Source organism: Amaranthus tricolor, chromosome 11 (genome assembly GCF_026212465.1).
Source record: "Amaranthus tricolor cultivar Red isolate AtriRed21 chromosome 11, ASM2621246v1, whole genome shotgun sequence".
NCBI lineage: Eukaryota > Viridiplantae > Streptophyta > Magnoliopsida > Caryophyllales > Amaranthaceae > Amaranthus > Amaranthus tricolor.
In genome coordinates, this window is record NC_080057.1 from 2180476 (window position 1) to 2199581 (window position 19106).

Genomic DNA, 19106 nt, shown 5'->3' on the forward strand with positions numbered 1-19106 from the left:
CACCCACAACCACAGAAACCACGAACCTACCAGTACCAAACGCAAGATTTCATCACCAAAAAGTGGTTCATCCTCCAAAGTAGTCAAACGTTCGAAGCATAGTGACCCTAATAGTGCTGAAGAAATCTCAAAGGAAATTTCTGTTGGTTTCGGACTCGACAAATACTGGTATGACTCTACCCATTTTCCTCAACTGCATGACATTTTGCAACATCAAGAATGGGAAGTTTTGATGTCAAATTTTAGTTGTAATTCCATTTTTCCAAATCTAATGCGAGAATTTATTTCAAATTTCTCAAATGATTGTGGGATGTGCTCTAGTACTGTCAAGAACATCAAAATAGAATTTAATAGTGCATTGCTGGGGGAATGGTTTAATGTTCCTAATCTTGGGTTTGATACTTACTACGTTGGTTCAAAAATAGTATTTTCTGGGATAAATGAAAAAACGATTTTAAAATTTTTAGTGATTGAGCAAAGAAAAGGGAAAATAAGCCATAACATTTTGAATCCTCTGCATAAATTACTGTACAATATTGCACGAAGATTTATTTTGCCAAGAAACTCCAAAAGGAGTGAAGTAAGTTTACGTGATGCTACATTGATTTACTGCGTGGCTAATCACATAAAAATAAATTTTCCATCTTTGATGATATCTCATTTGTCTGATTGTATTGAGAAGAAAAACTTTGTTGGTTATGGAGGGTTGTTGACCTGGATTTTCAGAAAATTTGATGTCCCTTTGGAAGGGTTGGAGTTCCCAATGGGACCCAACATGAAGATAGGTGCAAAGTGTTTACAAAATTTTCACTTAAAATTAAATGATGAAGGGATGTTAATACATGATTTAGAAGAAGTGATTGAAGTTGAGTCTAAAGTGGAAGAGGTTGAAAAAGAAGAAGAAAAAATGAGGGAGGGAGAACAGGAAGAAAAAGAGGAAAAGGAGCACGGACCTGTTCCCACTAACAATATTGGAACAAAAGAAAAAGGGGAACAGGATGGAGAAGCTAGTAAGGGGGAAGCAGAACAGGAGGGAGTCTTAGGAGAAGATGCTTATCACAAGCTCTGTAATGATTCAAGTGATGAAGAGACTGTGATAGCATTGAGGAGAAAGAATAAATCTATTCAGAGGAAGAGTAGGAGGTTAGCCTCGAAACGTAAGGCTACATTGGTTGATGATACCACATTTGAGACCATGCCTGAGTCTACATCCAATAAACCTCCCTCTCCCAAGCCAACCACATCACCACCACATCACAATCCATCACCACCTCAATCACCTATTCACTTTACACCACCACCATCTCAGTCCTCACCAGGTACGGGTTGTGCTAATCCTGATTCTGTTCCTGCAACTTCTTCAAACTTCATTCTCTTCAAACTCCTTGACCTACAGTCTCAATTCACTGCTTTTCAAGATGAAATTCGAGTCTCACTTGCCTCAATCGTTGATCAACTTACCCTGATGGAGAACCGTCTTGGTGCAAAGTTGGATACTGTTGATGTGCAGACCGAATACATAGATGAAGAAGAGACTGCTCCCTGATTCCTCTTCCCATGTTTTTAATGATTTGTTGGCTGTAACATTAATCAAACAATTTCACTTTTCTTTGTACCATCTGGGGTACAAGTTTGTATTTGAACAACTGCTACATTTCTTTCTTTTGTTTTTATTTCTGGTCTGTGATGACTAACATTATGCGGATTTGATTGCTTTTTATGGTGCTTACTTTCATTATTGTTTCTTGCTTTCATCACTGACAAATCTATATGGTTTTAATGGATATTTTAATTAATTGTTTTGATTAATTCTTTTTGATTGATGACAAAAGGGGGAAGATTATGCACAAACTTAAGAGGAGCTGTGAATACACAGTACATATCTTGATTGATTTATATTGCTTTTTATGGAAGTTAATGTGCTGTGTTTATGATAGCTAAGAATCTGATCATCTGTGTTGATATTAAGTTTTAATGGATATTTTAATTAATTGTTTTGATTAATTGTTTTGAAAATACTTAATAATTTTTGTTTTAGTCTATTTTATATTAGTTTGTTTAAGTTTAATTATTTTTGAAATTTTTAAACATATTTGATATTATGTTTTTATAGAGTAAGTTGCTTTATGTATGCTTGGTAAATTATATTGTAACAAGTTGATTTACTAAGTTATTTGGAGTTGCTTTAATCTCTAGTATGCTCTAAGAAATTTGTTTTACTCTAGTTTACTTGAGTTTGTTTATAAAAGTTTGTCATCATCAAAAAGGGGGAATTTGTTGGCTCTTAAGCTTTTGTTGATGACTTCACTGTTAAAGTAAACAAACATATTTTAGAGATTGTTCTGTAGGTATATATCCGATTTTGTTGAAATCGTTTATGAAGCCTAGGACTTGATTCGTGGAGGTTGTACATGTCTTAAAGATCCAAGAAGTTAGATAAGTGTTATAATGTTGAAAGTAGATGTACAATCTACTGTTCCCAAAATGAACAATCTAACAGAAGTTGAAGCTGGAGACAGTATGCTGTTCCTACGTAGCAGGTCTGGAGAAAAACATCGACTGGAAAATTGCAGTTATTTTATTATTCTGTTTTTAGTTGATGTAAACGGTTAAATCTTAAATTAGTTTCTTAAATTAATTAGTAAGTTAATTGGCTAAACTATTTTTAGGTTATCTAAAAATAGCCTAAGACTTTTTCTTCTTAAGATTAAGATCTCCTATTTTTTAGGATCTTGTGTTTCTAATTCCTATGCTATTTCTAGCTTAAGGAAACCGTTTTTTCTCTTTGAGCAAATTACAGCTGGACATTTATTTATTGGCAATTCCACTATCTTTTTGTTTTGAGAACGTGGAGGATAGTGGGAGGTGTGTCTAAAGTAACTGCTGGTTGTTCCCATTATAAATAGGAGGAACTTTGCTCAAACCGAAAATCGATCCAAGAGTGTCCATTAAAGAGAGATCATTTAAGAAAAATATTTTCTGTTTTTAAATGCCAATTAATTTATTATATTTTTCTTAAGTAATTATTTTAATTTTTATCCTCTTGAGAATTGGCCTTGTAAGGGTTATTGAGTGATTTGTTGTAATTAGACTTATGAGAAGTCTAAGGGAATAGAGAAGAGAAGCGTAAGAAGAGAAAGAGAAGGAGAAAGTAGAGAAAGAGAATTAGGCCTAGAGTAGAGAAGCTTCAACTGAAGCAAACTATTTTATGTAATTGTAATTGATTGCCTAAAACATAGTGAGAATTTTGAAATCCCGGGGGGTCGTGGTTTTACTTCTTATTAGGCCAAGAAGGTTTCCACGTAAAATCTTTGTCTCCTTTTTATCTTTTGCTTTTTATGTTTAAGCTTTATTTTGTTTGTTAAAATTCCGCAAATTAGAAGAAAAACGAAGTAAAGCTAGATACACAACAATTCACCCACCCCCCCCCCCCTCTTGTTGCATTCGACCATCTCTGTGTATTTCAACAATTGGTATCAGAGCCTTGTTCCTCATTTAATCAGGAAACCCTGAGAGCAGTATCCTGTTCCCTGGCAAGATGTTGAAGATGAACGAACGCAAGGAAGAAGGGTACTCTACGCAAAGGCCACCCATGTTCGATGGGAAATTCTATACCTACTGGAAAAATAGGATGGAAATTTTCATAAAGGCCGAAAATTACCAAGTATGAAGAGTAATTGAAATAGGAGACTTTGAAGTGACGACCATCAACTCCAATAATGAATCAATTCCAAAACCAATCACTGAGTATGAAAAGGAAGACTTTCAAAAGATGGAGATGAACGCTCTTGCGATCAAGCTACTTCACTGTGGTCTCGGGCCAAATGAACATAATCGTATCATGGGTTGTAAAACGACAAAGCAGATTTAGGACCTGCTGGAAGTTACCCATGAAGGCACCAGTGAAGTGAAGTGCTCCAAGATTGATCTACTGATGTCCAGATATGAAAGGTTCGTCATGGAACCCAGGGAGAACATTCAAGAGATGTTCACCAGGTTCACAAATATCACGAACGAATTAGTCTCTCATGGTAAGATCATTCCCGTTGATGAACAAGTCAAAAAAATACTGAGAAGTCTTCCACAAGATGAGCGCTGGAGAACTAAGGTCACAGCCATCCAGGAGTCCAAAGATTTCACCAAGTTCAATTTGGAGGAGCTGGCTGGATCACTCATGACACACGAACTGCATTTGGGAACAGCGGACAGTTCCCGAAACAAAGGACTGGCTCTAGCAGCTGATGATAGTGAAGAATCAGAAGCTGGTGAAGAGGAAGCTACTATGTTAGCACGTAAATTCAAAAAATTCTTCAGGAACAGCAGATATAGAAACCAAAGAAATAATAAGGAAAGAGGAACTGCTAACTTGAAGACAAATTTTGAATGCCACAAATGTGGAAGTACTGATCACTTCATCAAGGATTGCCCTCTATGGAAGAATGAGAAGGGCAAAGGGAAGACAAGGGAAGCTGGAAGAATGCCAAAGAAGGGAAACTTCAGAATAGATTTTCGTAAAGCAATGATCGTAGCTTGGGGTGACACTGAAAGCGAAGCTGAAACTGAAGTTCCATTAGAGGAAGAAACTGCAAATCTGTGTCTCATGGCATCTCATGAAGAGACTAAGGAAAGAGAGGTAATGTCTTCTAGTTCTTCTCCTAAACATCTATTCAGTTTAAGTAAGGATAAATTAATTAAGTTATTTTTGGAAACACAAGAGAAGTTGGAAGAAAAAACAACTAAGTGTCTCCAAATTGAGAAAGACCTTAAGTTAAGTAAAGATCACATCTCATACTTAAATACTTTTAGGATCGATGTGCAAAGTAGATTTTTTGATTTGTTAGATAAGAATGTTATTTTAAAAGAGCAATTGGAGAAAATAAAGCAGGAATTCATCATTCTTAACATTGAAAAGAATCAAAACAAATTGCTAGAATTAAAATGGGATGAAAATGATAAATCCACTCATGTGTTTAGCACAGAATTTCAAGAAATGAAATTAAAATTAAAATCATGTGAAAGAGAAAATAAGTATCTCTGTGCATTTCAACACAAGCAATATGTATATCCTAACATGCATAGGCTCTAATACATTCATTATTAGTTAATCCCAACTTGTAACGTTGCCCGTCCTGTTCGGGTCGTTCAAGTATAAATCCAATCCTTTTGGAGGAATACACTTGGGAGAGCTAATCCCAAGGCAACCACCGACCTAAGACGTTGCCCCTCCTGTTCGAGTCGCCAAAGGCTAAAGTATGCATACCCCCATGGTGACCGTAATGATCCAAAACTTCCATGGGAACAATAATTGTAATAATCCAAACCAATACGTTAACCCCTTTGGGTAACATAACACAACCAAACGTCAACCCCTTTGGGTGACAAACACATAAATTCTCAATTTCAAATTTAATTTCTTTCAAATTATTTGAGGTGTCTAATCCTTATGTGATTTACAATACCTCGATTAGAAATGAAACAACACTACTTGCACAACCACATAAACAGTATGGTCTAAGCGTGTACCTTTAAGCGCTGCAACCAAACGATATTTAACCACGATAGAAATTTCGCCTTCTTATGAATCGAGGTCCTAAATATCACACACACACACAAAACAATCACGTATTAGAACTTGTTTACACATTTAATCCACTCCATACTACTACGACATCACTAGGATTTGATAATTTTAAATGTTTTCATCAAATTCCTAATAGTTCCAATTTGTAAACTTTAACTAGAAACTTAAATGATCGATTTGGACAGTTTAGAAAATTCAAATGAAAAATCCGACTTCGCCGTTGCGTTCGGAACGCATCAAATACCTTGGGTACCAAATTTCATAATTTCTAACATCCAATTACTTTTTCTAATTATTTTAAGCATTTAACGAGTTTTTAACGCATCGGTACAATAAAAAACAACGGAACACGACTAACATTCCCAGCTCAGCACCATCACCGAGGCGGAAAATGCTGCTGCCCGGAATATATATATATATATATATATATATATATATATATATATATGTATATATATATATATATATATATATGTATATATATATATATATGTATATATATATATATATATATGTATATATATATATATATGTATATATATATATATATGTATATATATATATATATGTATATATATATATATATATATATATATATATATATATATATATATATGTATATATATATATATATATGTATATATATATATATATATATATATATATATATATATATATATATATATATATGTATATATATGTATATATATATATATATATATATATATATATATATATATATATATATATATATTATATATATATATATATATATATACATATATATACATATATATATATATATATATATATATATATATATATATATATATATATATATATATATATATATACATATATATATATATACATATATATATATATATATATATATATATATATATATATATATATATATATACATATATATATATATATATATATATATATATATATATATATATATATATATATATATATATATATATATATATATTTTTAATTTTATTATTAATATTATTTTATATATACATTGTCAAATGATTAACCTTTTAAATCCCATGACCAAAATACATCTAAAAAGGCCACATTCACAAAATCCTTCAAGAAACTTAAAATTTCATAAATTATGATAATTAAATTAAATACTTAATTCTCTTGACAAATTAAAATTTTGTAGAGAATCATAAAACCAAATTACCCTTTTAAATCAAAACGTATATGTATAAACACAATCCTTCAAACAAATCAAATTTTGCTAAAGGATTTATAATCTCTTAAATAACTACACTACTTGGTATATACCATTTAAATTTCATCTAACAAAATGAAATTTTGTTAGAGAAAAGTAAAACATAAAAATTATTTAAATATCAATATAACTTTATTTCTTAATTCTTATAACAAATTTAAATTTCGTTATGTTAAAGAATATTGATCATGAAGTTATTTTCTTAATCCTTTTAACAAATTAAAGTTAATTAAAGGATTATAAGAGAAAATTTTCATATATAAAAGAAAAATATTCAATCCTCTTATAAGTCATAGGATATCATCATACATAAAATATAATTCATTTCAAAAATCTTTGTATATAAAATCTATAATTAACAATTCAATTAAACTTACCCTTTGATCAAAAGATTGGATTGAACTACAAGATTTTTTTTTTCTTTTGAATGTGCCAAAATCAAGGAGCAAAAGGGAGAAAATTTTCTGAACTTTTTTTGTTTACTTGATGTTTTGAAATGGTGAGGAAAATCAAAGGAGTTTAAATATTAATAGGCACTTAAGATAATGGTCATAATTGTGCCATTATACACAATTATGAGAGGAGTTACAAGACTCCTCCCATGCTTCCACCAACCGGCCACCTCCTCAATTTCCCCTAATTATTACTTTTTGTAAAATAATTAATTAATTAAGTAATTATAATGATATTGTTAAAACAGAAAAGAAACGTCACGCGATGGCATCGTACGCGATAAAACTCGTTACCGTTAAAATTTAATTTACTTTATTCTTTTAATTATATATGTAAAATAGTATAACTTAATAATCATTTTTATTTTTATCTTATTATATATTCTTTTTAACCCGATAAATTACGGGGTGTTACATAGGATGACAAAAGATCGTTCTTGAATGCGGAAGCATTGAATCGTTAGAATTTATTGATGGCGTATTAGAATTTTGTATTATTGCCGTTGAACATCAAGTTAGGACGGGGGAGTTGGCTTTTATTGCCCATGTGTCAAATGTGGCAATGTATCGAAGGTAGATAGTGTTGATATCCTTAGGGAGCACATACTTCGACGTGGGTTTAGGCCTCAATATCATGTTTGGGTTTGGCATGGTGAGGAAGGAGTTTACAAAGAAAAAAGTGTTGTTGAGGATGTCAATGTTGTGGATGTCAATGAGGATGTAGTAGATCGTGTTGATGGGTTTGAGACAGATGAAGAGAATGTCGATGAGGATATAGATGATGGAAGGAGTCAAGGATTAGTTAGGAACACGTTCTCGTGTTTTTGACTTGTTGACAGAGGCTTCTCAAAAGCCTTTGCACATTTGTACCCTGGATGTACAAAGTTCACCAAACTAACAGCTGTATTGACAATTTTCAACATTAAGTCAAAGTTCAATTAGAGTGACACTAGTTTCACAATATTATTAGAAGCGTTAGGTGCGATGCTTCCTGAGGGAAATGAACTTCCAAAGTCGACATATTATGCCAAAAAGCTCATGTTCCTTTCGGCTTAGAGTACCAGAAGATTCATGTGTGTCCGAATGATTGTGTATTGTATCGGAATGAAAATGAGAACTTAGAGGAGTGTCCTAGGTGTGGGTTATCGCGTTACAAGCATAAAAGGGCTCGGGATGCTAAAGAGCCCCCGGCTAAGGTATTGTGGTATCTTCCAATAATACCTAGATTCAAGCGCTTGTTTTTTAAAAAGAAAGATGCGTTAAATTTGAGGTGGCATGCAGATAGGGTGAAGAAAGGTCACTTGCTTAAACATCCATCTGATTCCCCAGAGTGGAAAAGTATTGATAGGTTGCATAAGACATTTGGGGATGAAGTTCATAATTTAAGGCTCGAACTGTGTACGAATAGAATGAACCCATTCGGCAATCTTAGTTCTCAACATAGTACTTGGTCAGTACTGTTAATGATCTATAATTTGACACCTTGGTTGTGTATGAAGAGTGAGTACATTATGCTTTCGCTTCTTATCTCGAGTCCTAAACCACCTGGCAATGACATAGATGTATATCTTGCACCTCGCGTTTTAGATTTTAGAAAGATGTGGGATAAAGGCATATCCGTGTTTGATGCACAGCCTAATGAGGAGTTCACCTTGCGTGCAATGCTCTTATGCACCGTTAATGATTTTCCGGTATATGGCAACTTATCAGGGTATAAGAACAAAGGGAAGAAAGCATGCCCAATATGTGTCGATGACATGGAATCCACGTGGATTCCTAAGTGCAAACATGTATTCATGCACCATTGAAAGTTCCTACCATGAGATCACCAATATTATAAGAAGAAAAAGATGTTCAACGGCGAGGTTGAGGACCGTGTGACTCATCGACGATTGACTGGTTATGAGGTTTACGAACATGTTAAGGGAGTTGAAACTACATTTGGTAAAACAGAGCAAGTGCAAGGGGGTGATGACCGACTATGGAAAAAAGAATCAATCTTTTGTAAGCTTCCATATTGGAGGAATATACAGGTTTGGCATTATCTTGATGTTATGCATATAGAGAAAAATGTATGCGATGCCATACTCGGGATGCTCATGAAAATTTCGGGCACGACAAAGGATGTTAAGGCCGTGCAAGATTACTTTGAATTTAAGGGTATTCGTCCGGAGTTGTGGCCACAGGTTAAGGTGAATAAGAAAAGAAATAGAGATGATAAAGTTGGTGGCAGAAACAAGCGAAAGAGCAGTAAGAAGAAGATGAATAATGAAAAATATTATTTGCCTCCAACTTGCTACACATTGTCCAAGGTAGAGAAGCGGGCATTTTGTGAGTCTTTGATTGTATGGCATTAAGGTTGCGTCTGGGTACTCATCCAACAAGAACAGATTTGTGACCCTAAATAGTGAGTTGAAGTTGGGAAGCATGAAATCTCACGATTGCAATGTAATGATACAAGTGTTCTTACCAATTGCAATCTTTGGAATACTGCCAAAACATATGAGATATGCTGTTACCGAGCTATGTTCGTTCTCCAACACCATTTGTAGTAAAGTTCTTTTTTGACATATTGGTTAATCTTATTGTCCACCTTGTTCATGAAATCAAGCTTTTGGGTCCAGTTTTTTTAAGGTGGTGTTATCCTTTTGAAAGGCACATGGGAATTTTACAAAATAAAGTAAGGAATCCAGTACAACCCGAGGGGAGTATGATTCAAGGCACTGTGAGCAATGAGATTGGTAACTATATAGCCGAGTATATGGCCATGGAAAAGCCTATTGGACTTTCCACCTCTCGACATGAAGGAAGGCTTGAGGAAAAAGGAAAAATTGGCTCCAAATCGATCACACCTCTTCTAGACAGTATTCTACAAGCACACTTGTATGTGTTGCAATTATTTCCACTTATCGCGTTTATTTTTATGCTCCTTTGATGAAGTTTAGTGGTGGTTTAGGGCTGTTTTTAGTCCAATTACTCCGATTTGTAATATTTTAACCCTCCGGGAGTTATTGGGCCGATTTTGATGATTTGAGGGTATATTTGTGCAAGAATTGTGGTTTTTACAATTGCAGGGCATTATGAGACGGAGATTGATGCTCGTGAACTAAAGTGTGAACAATAGAAACCACAAAAAGACCCTAAGTGCGAGTTTCCAAGCATCAAAGCAAAGCCTATTCGGCTTTGAGGACCACCCAAGGTCAAAGCCTACTCGTCGCTAGCCTTTGGAACAAAGATCATAGGCAGTGGATAAAGCCGACTCGGCTTCACAAGAGAATCAAGCCCCAGCCGAGTCGTTTAATGTTCTAAAAAGCAGCAATTTAGGCAGTGAAAAAAGCCGATTCGGCTTTTGTGGAAGGCAAAGTCACTGCCGAGTCGACTGTAGGTTCTGGAAAATCAGTGTTTTTTATTTCATCAAAAGCCGACTCGGCTTTCTACTGAGCACTTGCCACAGCCGACTTGACTGTGCACCCTGCTTGGCGATTTTCCCTAATTTTTGGAGCCACTATTTAAAGTGGCGGTTACTCTTATCACTTTAATCAGTTTTTAGTTTAATTTTCTTTATTAATTTCAGAGAATTCTCTCTAGTTTTTTAGTTAGTTTTCATTGAAGATCCATTGTTGAACACCATTGTTACTCTTTAATTCCTTGCAATTTACAATTACGTTCTTCTCAAGATTTGTAAGTTTTCTTGTTTATTATTTCATTATTCAATGTTGTCTATCATTTGCTACATGTTCTTCATCATTATGCATAGTGAGTAGTTTCCTTATCTAGGGTTAGGGCATAATCCCTAATACAAATCATGGGATAATATTTTATCAACTGATTGTGTGTGAATTGAGTCTGTAATTGAACCTACGCTTAATGAATCTTGATTTAAACATCTTTATTAGCCTTTTCAATAAAACGGAAGTTTGAGATTAGGATTAATTTAGGATTGAGATATATTTAAGTTAAATTCCTTCTAGTTTAACCAATAAAACGGAAGTTTGAGGATTAACACTAGTTTGGTCTTAAATCGATATTAATCAATAGAGCAGAAGCTTGAGATTAATTAGATCACGTTTAATTATGTCGATAACTCAATTTCATACAATCATGAGAGTGATTGACTCCCATGTTAGAATTAGGCGACGCCCGACGCCCTAAAGTTTGTCATATCATTGTTATCCCCATATCGTTTCTGTTTTTGCATTAGTTTATTTGCATTATAGTATTAGTTCTCAACCCATATCTATTGTTTGATCTGTGTCTTGTAGTCATAAAACAACCGATTAGATTAACTCGCCTCCTTGTGTCTGACCCGCAGCTACACGTCAACCGTGCACTTGCAGTTATTAAAATTTGCACTATCAAGTTTTTGGCGCCGTTGCCGGGTAGGCGACGCATAATCCCTTTGTTTTGTTAATTGTTCTACTTGACACTTGCTTGTTGTCCCCTATCCTAGACCCCTTTATGTTTGAGTTTTTTGAATGCATAAAAGAGCTCGATCTCTAGAGCAATACGACCCAGAGATCAAAGCTACTGCCCGTATACTGAAGGCCAAACGCCTAAGGCGGTTAAGGCGACAACAAGACCAAATGGCCAAAAATGCTAACCAATCCTTTGGCTGATTGGGTGCGCCCACGCTCACCCAAACTTCCATTCCATGTATCGTCAAACCTGATTTCGGTACAGAAAACTTTGAATTGAAGCCTCACCTCATCCAGATGATTGAGAGAAACCAATTCGGAGGTCACCCCAGTGAAAGTCCCCATGACCATATCGCAGACTTCACTGAAAGGTGTGACACCATTACCGCCAAGGACTTGTCCATGGAGGCGGTACGTATGCGGCTTTTTCCCTTCAGTTTGAAGGATAAGGCCAAGTCCTGGCTCAAGTCCGAGCTCGCTGGTATATATAGGACTTAGGAAGAATTGGCCAATGGCTTTTTGGCCAAATTCTATCCTCCACGCAAGACCTCTCAAATCCGGACACAGCTGCAGACTTTCAAGCAGCGGCCTTTTGAATCTTTCTACGAGGCATGGGAGAGGTTGAAAGACCTTCAACTTAGCTATCCTCACCATTTGATACCCAACTGGTTGCTTGCCCAATCCTTCTATGGAGGATTGTTTGATGAGCATAAGTCATCAATCAACGCCGCATGCGGCGGTAATATGGATTCTAAGCTCCCGGATGACCACTTGAGACTCTTTGAGACCATGGCGAAAAATGAGTTCTCATGGAGCAATGAGAGAGGCCCAGTGTCCTAAGGTAATAATGCAGAATCTAAGACCATCAAAGCACTCACCAAACAGATAGCCAATCTCACCGAACAGATGGCTAAGGTAAGCATGGTAAGATCTTCCTCCAATTTCAAAAATGCTACTAATTTATATGATACTTGTGGCGTCCCAGGCCACTGTTCGAGCACTTGCCCCCAAGTTTACGAGGAGGTAAATGCCTTGTACGATAAACCCTCTGGCGACCCACATGCTAACAGATATAATGCAAGTTACAAGCATCCGAATTTGTCTTACACAAGCACGAATGTGCTAAACCCACAGCACCAGCAAACTTCATAAGAACATCCGCCGCCGTACAAGCAATACGCTCAACCGCCTCAACGTAGCCTAAGGTCTGAGTTCGACGAGCTGAGAAATTTGTTGTGGACCCACATCCAAAACAGTGTCTCACACATGAAATTTTTCGAGACACAAATAACTCAAGTAGCACAGCAGATCAACACTCGCGCTCCAAACCAGTTTCCTAGCCAGCCTGAACAGAAAGGCAAGGAGCCTAACCAAGTAACTGCTGTGATCGAAATGAAAGGTAAAGATTTGGCTGACAATTCTCTTCATGAAGTCTCTTCGACGAAGCCGATTGGTAATACCTCTGATATTTTTTGCGTTGAATCTGTTGAATTGGATCTGACCATGGAAATAAGGAATAGTCTAGAGTAACTGACATTAAAATTGACTATGTCCCTTTCCCTCAGAAGTTGGCCTAAGCCAAACTTGAGAAGAAGTACGGGAAGTTCTTTAAGTTACTCAAAGATAACTCTTTAAAGTCGTCTTTCTTAGACATGCTAACCAAAGCACCCACAGTTCAGAAAATGTTTGAGGATCTAGTGTCTGATGAGCATACAGTTCCTAACCTAGGAGACCCCGGTAACTTCAGTATTCTTGTTACTATTGGAGGTATATCAATAAGCAATGCTTTATGTGATTTGGGTGCAGGTGTGAGTTTGATGGCGTATTCGTTGTATAAGAAGTTAGGATATATCGGTAAATTGAGCCCCTATGAGACTAAACTACAACTAGCCGACCGTAGTCTTATACATCCTAAGGGGATTCTGGTGGATGTGTCGATAGGAATTGGGCGATCTGTGGTCCCTTGTGACTTTTTAATTGTAGACAAACCTGAGGACCGTATGACCCCAATCATTTTAGGGAGACCATGTTTACCATCTTGCGGGACCGTGGTAGATTCTGCTCGAGGTAAAATAATGATGGAAATAGGAAATGACAAACATGAATTCAACATCATCCGTTCCTCTAATCTATCTGTCTTTGTTGAATCTGTGTGTCACGTAGCCATTCCCACCAAATCTAGTGAAGAAGCGAAGAGTTGTAAAGGTATTTGTAATGAGGATTTTGAACTAACCCATGAGATGTTGCAAGATGATGAATTTATGCAGGACGTTGAGTTGCAAAATAAAGAGCCTACACATGAGGTCAACAAGATGACAAGGGAGAGCTCCACACCTCACAAGGTAATTTCTAGTGAACTTTTATCCATACAAAGCACTAATGTTGTCCCCCAACAAAGATCACAAAAAGAAATGTTTTAAAAAGAAGTCTTGTAAGAGAAAGAAAAAGAAAAGGCTTGTTGGGGACAGTTTTAAAAGTATTGATCTTGTTGACGATGACACTACTTGGGTAAAATACATAGAAAGTGTGAAATTGAACACTTGTATTGAAAGGAACTTTTTCCTTTGTGATGATATTAAGCCTAGCTAATTTTCATGGGTTGAGCTGAGTCAAGCTATAGACGTTAAACAAGCGCTTCGCGGGAGGCAACCCGTACTCCTGTATAGTCTACTTTACCCTTCTCTTCTATTTTATTTTATTCTTTTTTATTTTTCGCTTTTTATATATTTTATTGCTATGTTCTATATAATGTCTTTTACTTTATTTATTTTTATTTATTTAAAAAAAAAAAAAAAAAAAAAAAAAAAAAAAAAAAAAACAGGTGAAGGCAACAGCAAAAGCCGACTCGGCTTAAGTTTCCGGAACACTCAATTCTCAAATCTGCATTAAGAAAAACTCAATGGGAGAACTTTGGTCAAAAGTCGAGTCGGTGTTTCCAAGGCCCAATTCCACAGCCGACTCGGTGAAAGTTTCTTGAACAAAATACTTGATGAATGACCAACAGCCGACTCGGGTGTCTCTGAAGCCCAACAAAAAGCCGACTCGGCTTTGATTATTGACGCACATTATAGGGTCTTTTCAGCAACAGTTTCGCATCTCCCATCATTAAACCCCAAACCCACGACCCATCTCCTCACTCCAACACTATCCCCATCTCCATCCTCATCTTCTTCAACCACACCCACCATTAAAACAACATCTTGGGTTCCAATTTTTTCAAATTGGGTTAAAATTTCAAAAAAAAAATTAAGATTAAATAGCACACTCTCTTGGAGTTTCTAGGATCTCAAGCAAATTTCATTCTATACATCAATTGGAAGGTATAACACTCTCATTCTCTTTTTCCATTTGATTTTTGCACTTTCATAGTAACAAATTGCTTGTTCTACATTAGGGTTTTCTTGTTCATCTTTGTTGTGGTGTTGGTTTTGTTTGTGGATATTTATGTAAAGCTAGTTGGTTTATCTGTGTTTTTAGTGTAATCATGAACAAGCTATTTAAAACCGAAGGGCTAGGTATGAGTCTTCCTCCTCCCAAAGGAGGGAAGAAAGACCGCCTTCTTCTCCACGGCCAGCTGGGCCACAAAGGGCCACAGGGGCCTCGTCCAGTGCGACTATGCACTGTCGCCTAGAGTCGAAGCCAACTAAAATCTTTAGGGAGCTCCGAAAAAGAACCCTCCTACCCACGAAATTCATGGAAAAGAGTGTCCTTAGGGACCTTGGACTCTTTAATGGTGTCTTTGCCCTTCTTAAGCGGCGTGGTTTGCATGGTTTTATGGAAGTCGTCGCTGAGGTCTACCCTAGGCTTACTCTTGAGTTTCTCGCTACCTTGACTCGTCATGAGTCTTCTGAGGGTAAGTATATTGTGTTCCACGCCTTCAATTATGTGTACACCATGCCTTACGCCGACATTGCTAGGGCGTTCAATTGGGTGATTAGGGATGAGCTTTATGTTATACCGGAAGAGAGGCCCATTATGAACTTTTGGCTGGCTAGCACAGCCAATCGTCCTTACAAAGTCTCGGGAAACAAGATTTCCTATATCTACCATCCCGCCCTGCGGTATATATTTCGGCTACTCGCCATGACCATTTTTGGTCAAGGCGAGCCTAGAGTGGTCTCCAAAGGAGAGCTAGCGTGTCTTAGACCATTTTTATATGACGACCAGGGGAACCGTGACTGGGTAAATCTCTGCAATGTAGGCTCAACGAGAGAGAGAGCGCGAGGCCGAGCTCACAGCTAGGCGAACAAGAAGGATTTCATTCTCTTTCTTTCACCGCCATGATCACTAACAGCCATATGCTTTTAGACTTCCCCTATTTGTGTGCTTAAGTTTTTTGTGCCCTCGTCCCTTTGCTATGCTGTAAAGCATTGAGGAAAATGCTTTTGATAAGCATGAGGGGGGGAGTCTACACCTGTTAGTGTAGCTTTTATTACCTTCCTAGTTTAGTTTTTATGCTTTCACAGATTAGGATTTTGTTTTGTTTTTCCTTTTTGTTTACCCCTATTCAAAAAAATTAAAAAAAAAAGAGAAAATGAAAATGCTAGCCAATAACCTGTGAAGGAGGCTAGGCAAAAGGAGAGTGAGTGTTCATCAGCTGCTATCATCGTTCCTCCTTTGCCGTGGCGCTTAATAGGTATATTTCTATTCCTATCTCTACTCTCATCTCTTCTCATATTTTAGCTCCACAATATTGTCATACCTTGACCCACCTAGCCATCCTTACTTAGATTCTCGCATACCATCTCTCGTTAACTATTGCATGTATATGAGCTACAAATTTTAACCAACAACAAGCCCCCATCCTCTTTGATCCAAAGTAAGTTCTTGGATTGTGAGATCTAAGAGCTCCATTGCATGAGCCTTACAGTTGTTTGGAATTTTGATGGGATTACATATGAGATTATTTTGCGAGGGGAAGGGAGATTAAGATAGGAAGCCTCTTATTTTTGGGGAGTTATAAGTAGAACCGATGTTTCATGTCTAAGAGGTAATGTTGTAACCGATGGTGCTATCCTGGTTCAACATTGGAGTTATTAGGTAGGTGGAATTCTTACATTTTTGTGCTTCAACTGTCATATCCAGGGTTACTAAAGACCCTAAGCTTATAAGGGTTGCTGAATACCCTATTGCTACCCACCATGAAAAGCAAGCATGAGGGAACCTATTGCTTGCTTGTTCCTGTTTTCTATTCCTTTTTTTGTATAGGTTTAGCTTGCGTATGCATTGTAATTTCAATTTCATTATAGCTGAGATTGTACTATGTTCTTCATCGAAAACGGGAAAAAGAAAAAAATGCTTTATAAGAGATAAGCGCAGCTAGGTTGAAAACCCGAAAGGGCGACCTAGGCAAAAGAGCGCCATTAAATGAGTGAGCAAGTGAGAATTGAAAAAAAAATAATAAAATAAAATAAAATAAAATGAGTGGCTAGGATGAAAACCCAATTATGAGTTCCTAGGCAAAATGAGAGAAAAAGAGAGAGTTAAACATTCATGTATATCATTTTGTTCTTGGAGTAGGCGACATAAGAACTGGGAGCTATAAGTTAGGTATTTGGCTAAGTCACGATTGGAGGATAAGTGTAGAATTTTTCTTTTCTCATATTCTTTAGGAGTCATAAGGAGGTTGAAGTATAGGGATTTTTTATATTTATTATTTATATTATTATTGGGTTGTGTTGTGTTAGCCTAGCGAAGAGGATAAGAGACTAGTATGTTTAAACCCTTGGCAGACACTAGGAACTAGCAAAGTTTAGGAAAGGGAGGCATAAGAAGTAGCTTAAAACTTGGAGACCGTACCTTACCCTTGATTTTCATCTATTTTCACCTTAATTTGCTCAAGGACGAGCAATGGTTAAGCATGGGGGAGTTTGATAAGTGCAATTATTTCAACTTATCGCGTTTATTTTTATGCTCCTTTGATGAAGTTTAGTGGTGGTTTAGGGCTGTTTTTAGTCCAATTACTCCGATTTGTAATATTTTGACCCTTCGGGAGTTATTGGGCCGATTTTGATGATTTGAGGGTATATTTGTGCAAGAATTGTGGTTTTTACAATTGCAGGGCATTATGAGACGGAGATTGATGCTCGTGAACTAAAGTGTGAACAATAGAAACCACAAAAACTCTGAAATATAGCTAAAATAGAAAACAGTACCATCGTGAAAGAAAATAAGTCAGCGGAAGCTCTTACGTACAACTCGAGAGCCTAAAGGCCTCTAGACAAACTAATTGAAATAAGAAGAAGCGAAAAGAAAACTACACTATCTCCTGTTACATAAGTATAGAGTTTCTTTCTACTCATTATCCAATACAAAAAAGATAATAGCATAGTTTTGGTGATTATGGGTTCTAAGTCGAGACCTCACTCCAGACCCCACCTGCAATCAACCTACTAGTCGTCGTATGACAACACACAGTAGGTTCCAAAGAAACAAACCAATACACGTCAGAGACTTCATACAAATATCAATCGGGTTGAACACAAGCAATATGTTTATCCTAGCATGCATAGGCTCTAATACATTCATTATTAGTTAATCTCAACTTGTAACGTTGCCCGTCCTGTTCGGGTCGTTTAAGTATAAATCATTCAGTACTAGATAATCCCAACTTGTAACGTTGCCCGTCCTGTTCGTGTCGTTTAAGTATAAATCATTCAGTATTAGATAATTCCAACTTGTAACGTTGCCCGTCCTGTTCGGGTCGTTCAAGTATAAATCCAAATCTTTTTGGAGGAATACACTTGGGAGAGCTAATCCCAAGGCAACCACCGACCTAAGACGTTGCCCGTCCTGTTCGGGTCATCAAAGGCTAAAGTATGCATACCCCCATGGTGACCGTAATGATCCAAAACTTCCATGGGAACAATAATTGTAATAATCCAAACCAAAACATTAACCCCTGGATAGCATAATCCAACCAAACGTTAACCCCTTTGGGTGACAAACACATAAATTCTCAATTTCCAATTAATTTCTTTCAAATTATTTGAAGTGTCTAATCCTTATGTGATTTACAATACCTCGATTACAACTGAAAGAACACTACTTGCACAACCACATAAACAGTATGGTCTAAGCGTGTATCTTTAAGCGCTGCAACCAAAAGATACTTAACCAAGATAGAAATTTTGCCATCTTATGAATCGAGGTCCTAAATATCACACACACACAAAACAATCACGTGTTAGAACGTGTTTACACATTTAATCCACTCCATACTACTAAGACATCAGTAGGATTTGATAATTTTAAATGTTTTCATCACATTCCTAATAGTTCCAATTTGTAAATGTTAACCAGAAACGATCGATTTGGACAGTTTAATAAAATAAAATGAAAAATCTGACTTAGCCATTGCGTTCGAAACGCGTCAATTACCTTGGGTACCAAATTTGATAATTTCT